General features: G+C 39.0%; 1 protein-coding gene across 2 annotated transcripts in view; it reads left to right on the top strand.

Moving 5' to 3' along the window:
* Positions 1-4509: 4509 nt before the first annotated feature.
* Positions 4510-8497, top strand: part of kcna2b (potassium voltage-gated channel, shaker-related subfamily, member 2b) — a 6665-nt gene continuing 2677 nt past the window's right edge. The window contains exons 1-2 of one of the 2 annotated variants that reach the window (XM_083521125.1): positions 4510-4701; positions 5472-5679. The gene's annotated coding sequence lies outside the window, so the exon portion shown is untranslated. The remainder of the gene's footprint in view (positions 4702-5471; positions 5680-8497) is intronic. The other variant, XM_083521126.1, reaches the window with a different exon arrangement.

Raw genomic sequence — 8497 nt, 5'->3', positions numbered from 1 at the left:
GGTGTACCTAGGAAAGAACGATTGGTGATTGGGGCAGACATTGATGGACATGTAGGTGAAGGGAACAGAGGTGATGAGGAGGTGATGGGTAGGTATGGCCTTAAGGAGAGGAATATGGAAGGGCAGATGGTGGTGGATTTTGCTAAAAGGATGGAAATGGCAGTGGTGAACACTTATTTTAAGAAAAAGGAGGATCATAGGGTGACCTATAAGAGTGGAGGAAGTTGCACACAAGTGGACTATGTTCTATGCAGGAGATGCAACCTAAAGGAGATTGGAGACTGTAAGGTGTTGGCGGGGGACAGTGTAGCTAGACAGCATCGGATGGTGGTCTGTAGGATGGTTTTGGAGGCGAAACAAAAGAGGAGGAGAGTGAGGACTGAAAGAAGAATAAGATGGTGGAAGCTAAAGGAGGAAGAGTGTAGTGTGAGGTTCAGGGAAGAGGTCAGACAGGGGCTCGGTGGTGGTGAAGAGGTGTTGGACAAAGAGACGTGGTGGTGGAATGAGGAAGTGCAGGAGAGCATAAGGAGAAAGAGGTTGGCAAAACAGAAGTGGGATCGACAGAGTGATGAGAAAAGTAGGCAGGAGTACAAGGAGATGCAGCAGCAGGTAAAGAGGGATGTAGGGAAAGCCAAGGAAAAGGCATACTGAGCTGTATGAGAGGCTGGACACTAAGGGAGGAGAAAAGGATTTGTACCGATTGGCCAGACAGAGGGACCGAGCTGGGAAGAATGTGCTGCAAGTTAGAGCAATAAAGGATGGAGATGGAAATGTGTTGACTAGTGAGGAGAGTGTGTTGAGAAGGTGGAGGGAGTATTTTGAGCAGCTGATGAATGATGATAATCAGAGAGAGAGAAGGTTGGATGATGTGGAGTTAGTGAAGCAACATGTGGATAGGATTAGTAAGGAGGAGATGTTTAGGAGAGATGGCAGTGGTGTTTTTAAACCAGATTGTTTAACAAGAATCTGGAAGGTGAGAGGATGCCTGAGGAATGGAGAAGGAGTGTGCTGGTACCGATCTTTAAGCATAATGGAGATGTGCAGACCTGCAGTAACTACAGGGGAATTAAGTTGATCAGTCACACCATGAAGTTATAGGAAAGGGTAGTGGAAGCCAGGCTGAGGGAAGAGGTGACCATCTGTGAGCAACAGTATGGTTTCATGCCGAGGAAGGGCACCACAGATGCCTTATTTGCTTCAAGGATGTTGATGGAGAAGTATAGAGAAGGACAGAAGGAATTGCATTGTGTATTTGTGGATTTAGAGAAAGCGTACGACAGAGTGCCAAGAGAGGAGTTGTGGTATTGTATGAGGAAGGGATCGGTCCTGAGCCCTTTCCTGTTTGCAGTGGTGATAAACAGGTTGACGGACGAGGTCAGACAGGAGTCTCCCTGGACTATGATGTTTGCAGATGATATTGTGATTTGTGTTGAGAGTAGTGAGCAGGTTGAGAAGAGCCTGGAGAGGTGGAGATATGCGCTGGAGAAAAGGGGAATGAAAGTCAGTAGGAGTAAGACAGAGTACATGTGTGTGAATGAAAGGGAGGGCAGTGGAGTGGTGCGGTTGCAGGGAAAAGAGGTGGAGAAGGTGGAGGAGTTCAGGTACCTGGGGTCAACAGTGCAAAGTAATGGCGAGTGTGTTAGAGAAGTGGAGAAAAGAGTGCAGGCAGGGTGGAGTGGGTGGAGAAGAGTGACAGGAGTGATTTGTGATAGAAGAGTATCTGTGAGAATGAAAGGGAAAGTTTATAGGACTGTGGTGAGACCTGTGTTGTGTGGATTAAAGACAGTGGCATTGAATAAAAGACAGAAGGTGGAGCTGGAGGTAGCAGAGCTGAAGATGCTGAGGTTTTCATTGGGAGTGATGAGGATGGACAGGATTAGAAATTAGTTTATTAGAGTGACAGCCCATGTAGGATATTTTTTAGACAAGGTGAGGGAGGCAAGATTAAGATGGTTTGTACATGTGCAAAGAAGGGACATGAATTATATTGGTAGGAGAATGCTGAGGATGGAGCCACCAGGTAGGAGGAAAAGAGGAAGGCCAAGGAGGAGGTTCATGGATGTGGTAAAGGGAAGACATGCAGGTAGTTGGTGTGAAAGAGGCAGATGTAGAGGACAGGGTGGTATGGAGATGGATTATCCGCTGTGGCGCCCCCTAATGGGAGCAGCCGAAAGAAAAAGAAGAATCTAACATTTGTATCTGTTCTAAATGTACCTTAAATTAATTGAGCAAGTTTTTAATACTTTAATGACTATGGGCATGGACAAATAGGGATGTCTTTATGCAAATGCATGATGCGATACAAATGGTGATACCAGAGAAATTGTACCTCTTCTAATTTTCATACAGATAACATAAATAGATAATATTTTTTTTGTTTAAATGTGAATTGGTTTATTTTAAATGTATCACTTCAAGCTTTTTATACATATATTTATTATGTATGTGAGGCATGTATTCACTGAGATTTAGGTTGTATTATTTATGTGTCTGTGAAGAAAGAGTTGACCCTGTCTGTTTTCTTTATATTATAAAAGCACAGTGTTATTGTTTTTATTAAGATGATTGTTATTTTGAGTGTATACAAATAAAAGTAGACCCTTTACAGATTCAAATGATGTATTGCTCTTGTCTGTACAATCAAAAAATACAGTAATTTACAAGTTCGTTTCGGAATTATGAGGAAAAAGTGCCACAAAATGCACCAGCGCTTTTTTGACCCCATAGGGGTTCATTGCCGGATGTGTGCAACATGGCGAGTTTTGGTGCTGATTTCAGACTTAGCGCATCAGTAAAACAATGTTTTGCTAATTAAAATAATATTTTGGTTTATTTATATATCTGAATAAAGAAAGGATAGACAATAGATCAAGAAAAAATGTGTGTTGTGTTAAAGGTTTTAATTTAGCCTCTTTTATATTCATTTATTTACATTTACAGAAATGCATGCTGCATTAATTGCATGTTAATAAAATTTGTGCCATTAAAATGAATTTGCGTTAACACTTTATTAATGTGTAAATTCTGACAGCCGTAATATATACAGTATATATATATATATATATATATATATATATATATATATATATATTACTTATCTATAAGCGAGCACACCCCTCACATTTTAGCAACCATTTTAGTATATCTTCTCAAAGGACAGTACCATTAAAATGAAACTTGGATAATATACTTTAGAGTAGTCAATGTGCAGCTTGTAGAGCAGTATAGATTTTTCTGTCCTCTAAAAATAACTCAACATACAGTCATTATTGTCAAAATAGCTGGCAACAAAAGTAAGTACACCCTAAGTGAACATGTCAAAACTGTGTCCAAAGTGTCAATATTTTGTGTGAGCACTAATGTTATCTCGCACTGCTTTAATCCTACTGGGTATGGATTTCACCAGAGCTGCACAGGTTGTTGCTGAGATCCTCTTCCACTCCTCCAAATTCCAAATCACGGCACTTCTCCACTCCTTGAGGTTTCCCCACTGGTGCTCAATAGGGCCCTGGTCTGGAGACATACTTGCCCTCTTCATCACTCGCACCTTTAGCAAGTCAGTTGTCAACTTGGATGTGTGTTGGGGCCGTTTTTTATGTTGGAAAACTGCCGATTTGTGAAATCTGTTCAGAGGAACCCATCTTGAAAAACCTCTGTATGACCCTGGCCACTGTACTGTAACTCGGTTTCAGTGTGTTACAAATGTTCTTAAAACCTAAACCATCTTGGTAGAGAGCAACAATTTTAATTCTTAGATCCTCAGAGAGTCTTTACTATGAGGTGCCATGTTTAGTATAAGATAATTGTACTCAAAGCACCAAATTTTAACTGCTCTAATACAAGATACACAAAAGACGTGTGGCTTTGCATGGTTACACACGAATAGCTGTTATCAATTAGGGTGTACTCACTTTTGCTGCCAGCTATTTTGACAATTAATGTTATTTAAATCTGATTGGCCAGGAGGCATTGGTATTCATGTGTTCATTCAAATGTAAAACGGAATATGCATATGAAATTATTTGTAAAATCATAAAATCAAATGTAAGATAAAGTTCAATGTCAAAATAAATCTACAAATAATGCATACTGAATTAATGAATTCATTTTCATTCATTTAATTTTATTGACTGAAGCTCTTTATAGGCATGTTGATGTATTTTTGTCTAATGAATTTTAAGTAATAATTCTAATTATCCTGACAGTATTACAGCTAAACATTAAATGTTAGCTGATTTTATGGATTCACACGTTCACCCTGCTGGCTTCTTATTTTATTTGGGCCTATTGAACACATTGCATAGTCTAAACTTAAACAAACAAACATACAAACAAATCAACAAATTAAATAAAAAAATCAGAATAAAATACTTAATTTAAATGTATTTTCGCGCTTATGATTAGAGAGGCGCGCTCCCGTGCGTGTATGCGCGCGATTGAAGGGGGGGGGGGACGCGGATGCGCGCACTGCGCCTCGGTGAAATCCTTCCTTCCTTCCTGCGCTCGCTTGTGTGCGCGTGTGTGTATATGTATGAGTCTGTGCGCGTGTGTGTGCGTGCGAGCGCGCGCGGCATCGCCCATCTGCAGCATGGACACAGAGCTGTAAAATGGCACGATTAGGAACCAAACGGCGGAAAAGTCGGGGTTTATCGAGTCTTAAAACGCGATGCGCGTCTTTAAAATGAGCCGAAGGGGATGCAAGTAAGAGCAAGAGACCTCATTCACACCGGACTCATTTATCCGGAGAATATTTGTCTTCTTTTTTTTTGCATGTTTTTTTACCCCCCCTCGCATTGATTGCCTGTTTTAATAATAATAATAATAATAATAATAATAATAATAATAATAATAATAATAATAATAAACGGTGCCTGCTCCAGCCTAGTGCATGGTGTTGTGTGATTCTGTTGGAGATGACATGATGCAGCATGATGCACTGCAGCTTCGCCTCTCACTTTCGGCTTTCACGAGTGCACGAGCCCGGGATCTGAATGCATTCCATTCTCTGGAGACTAAAAATGACTAATTTGTACCAGTTCAGTGAGAAATTTCATTAACACACAAAATGCAACCTGAAAGAATTCCACAGGGAATGGAAACGTATGTATTCTGACAATATTATGCAAGCTCACTTTTTTTTTTAGGTTGGGGGGGTACATATTTTTGCATGCAGGTTGTACTGTATATATGCAAAATGTGGCTGCATTGTGATACCTGCTGTTATCAGCGGCACTCTGCTCTATGAAGATGTCTAATGCAGTCAGGACAGGTCAAGCTCTTTTAAGCACACTTATGAATACATACGTCTGTAGTGTATATATATTTTCACACACACACACACACACACACACACACACACACACACACACAGGGACTGGAAGGATAGAGGTGTATAGGTGCAGGAGTTGGGGGGGGGGGGGGGGTGACTGTCCAGACTGCACATTTCAGCATCTTTCAATGTAATTATGCAGTCAGAGACTCCACCTGGCTCTATTAGAGCTCATGCTTGATCATCTGTAAACGATGGATGCATAAAAAGGTTGATGACAGCGTCCCGTTTGCTCGCCGTCCTTGTCTGGGTGGATGATCAGGATCACTGCAGCACCGACAAGCGCAGAGGAAACGCCACTTGGAAGATCCTACAAATGATCCCGTTGTGTGTTCCCAGGGTGTTTCGAGGTACTCTAAGTTCTTCTATTACAGTTCCACATAGTTATGTTCCATAGTAGAGGTGTGGGTCATTGGATAAGCTTGACAGGTGTTTATCATCATATGATGGCTTCATATTTATTTTTTATTTTTTTATATTTAATCATCAAATTCAAAAGGTTTAGTTGCACCTTCAAATCGAAAAGGTACCTTTTGTACCTTTAGGATGTAGGTTGTGCAACGTCATAGAAACAAACACCTGAAAACTCATTTGGTCCATTTTTAAAGGTCTTTATTTGCAGGTAAAATCTACCTAAAGCATGCAGAACATAAAAATACAACCTCAAAGCATATAATTGAATAGCTTTTATTTGGTGAGAGTGTATTCTGAAGGTTATATTGGTATTTTATTCGAATTGTTGTGGTGATGTTAGATGTTAAACAATGTTTTATAAGTTTTCATTTTTTTTTTTTTTAGGGTTCCACAGCAATGACCCACATTTTTTTCATCATACTTTACCTCAATGTTTACTTTAATTTGCTTTACTCCAATGTTTACTTCAATCTGTATTTATGTTTATATACAAGGTATTTAAGATGTTTGTCACCGGTGTGGTGGTAATTTCAGGACTTGTATTTTGACCTTAAGGCCTGTGGTACCCTTGAGGATGAGGTTTATACGAGGTTGTACTTGTACAGCACTTATTTCTGAACTGTTTGTTTTGTTCCTAAATGTAACTTTTCATTTCAGTGGGTCCATCTCTAACAGCATTTTATTAGTAGGTGTATTATTTTTCGATCCAAGCTGAATTGAATAGCAAAGCAGGCTAATCACACACACACACACACACACACACACACACACACACACACACACACACACACACACACACACACACACACACACACACACACTTCCCCGCATCTTGTTTCCTCACCTTGACTCGGAATAGAAAGCACCCATATATTCAGCGACACTTTAACCGCTGCTGCTAATGCAAGCCGGGAGCGGCTCAAATCCAATTCTCCTGTAGGGCACTCAGAGAGCGATTAGGTTTACGGTGCATAATTGAGCCCAGAAAGCAGTGATGCAGCTTTACCCAGAAGAATATTGATCTTGCATGGAGATAAAAGCAAACACGCAAACGTCCCAGCAGAGCTTTTGGCCCAAAAGCTCAAAGTGCATCCGTCAGAGCCATGTGCGAGCTTTATAGGCTTAGTAAGTGTACACATTTATGGATTCAAGTATATACCTAATGTGCTCTAGGGGTCAGTCGAGTCAGTGCAACACAGAACTATCAAATATACATAACATATTCTGCACTCAAAATACACAAAGGATGGCATAAACACAAAAAAAAACCCTACGTTGTACATCATAGTGTATTGATATAATATTAATTAATTAATTAAAATGTATGATTTTAAATCATTTACAAAAGCAATCCCAATATAAAGTGGTTTAATGCTGCATTAATGCACTCTGTAGATAGAGGCAGCTGCGATATTTGTTCTGTGAATACAATTAGTTAATGTTGTAAAACTAGCTCTTATCAACCAGCGATCTTTGTCAGAAAAGCTAGAACCAGAAATACTCCTTAATATATTGTAATATTTACATGTACAGCCTTCGGCAGACAAATTTTTCCAGAGCAACAACTGTGGCGGGGATTTTGAATTGTTTGAATTGTAGCTTTGAGAACATACTCAGATTAAAAAACATACATAAAACATAAATAAAAAACATACTCAGGGATTAAAACACCACAAAAAATGAAGCAAACAAGAACAATGTGATGCTAATTAGTTTCAGAGTCTTTTTTTAAATGCAAAACCTTGTTAATGGCATTACTTTTACTTTTATTTTCTGTCCGAACTGGTTTACAACTTAATTGGGGGATGTGGAATGCTGGTGCAGGAATCTGCTCAGTGGTTATGATGTCAGACCTCTGATTAAAGGAGCCCCCATAATGGATTTGCTAAATATTTCTTGAATTTGAATTCTACCCTGTATGTAAAATATCATCAGTATATTTAGATTCAAACTCTTTTGTTTGAAGGAAAACGTAAAAACAGTGAGCTGATTCATTCTTGATATGATAAATATGATCAGGGTTTTACTTTTGGAGAAATCAACTGGGGTCAGTAAAAACAGTTTCAGAAATCTTTCAATAACAACAAAAAAAATAAACCAGTACTTTGTATTCCCAGAAACAATTCTTTTTGGCACTAAAGAAAAAAATGGTTCTTTTAGGAACAATTTCTTTTAGGATCTTTGAGGAGCATCTTCTAAGGCATTGCTGTGAAAAACTCTTTTTGATTCCTCCTGGCATTTCTACTGAAGAGTGTACACAAAATGTATGGGCAGCTGTATCTGTTTTATTAGTTGGGTTAGCTTAGCAGTGTAGCTCCAGTGTTATGTATATTAAGTGTGTTGAAGTAAAAGGTCTAGCTAGTGAAAATTAATTGCTTACAAACATTTGGATAAGACTAACCTGATGGTATGGTGACATCACTTAATAGTTATTACCTAACCACTGGTTTAGTTCATGCTGATAAATAAAATACATCTGAAGTGGTTATATTATTCATAATATAACAAAATATAATATAACAAAATCTGCTAAATTGGTTTTATCTCATATAGTGGAGTCACTGAACTATAGCCTTTTTGGGGTTCTATTGCAGTATAAGTACATCAAATGGTTTGACTGAAATACAGATACTGGTTTTGCCTTTGGTGTGCGGTAAACCAGTCAATAAGCCATGCTGTATATCATTATAAAGCCTCTTTCGATAACTAAAGCATCGATCTGTGACTGAAATCTTTTATTAGATCCTTTAAAAG

The sequence above is a fragment of the Silurus aristotelis genome (genome assembly GCF_946808225.1).
Source record: "Silurus aristotelis genome assembly, chromosome: 19".
Lineage (NCBI taxonomy): Eukaryota > Metazoa > Chordata > Actinopteri > Siluriformes > Siluridae > Silurus > Silurus aristotelis.
Note: the sequence above shows the minus strand (reverse complement) of the source record. Positions and strands in the feature narration are given on the sequence as shown.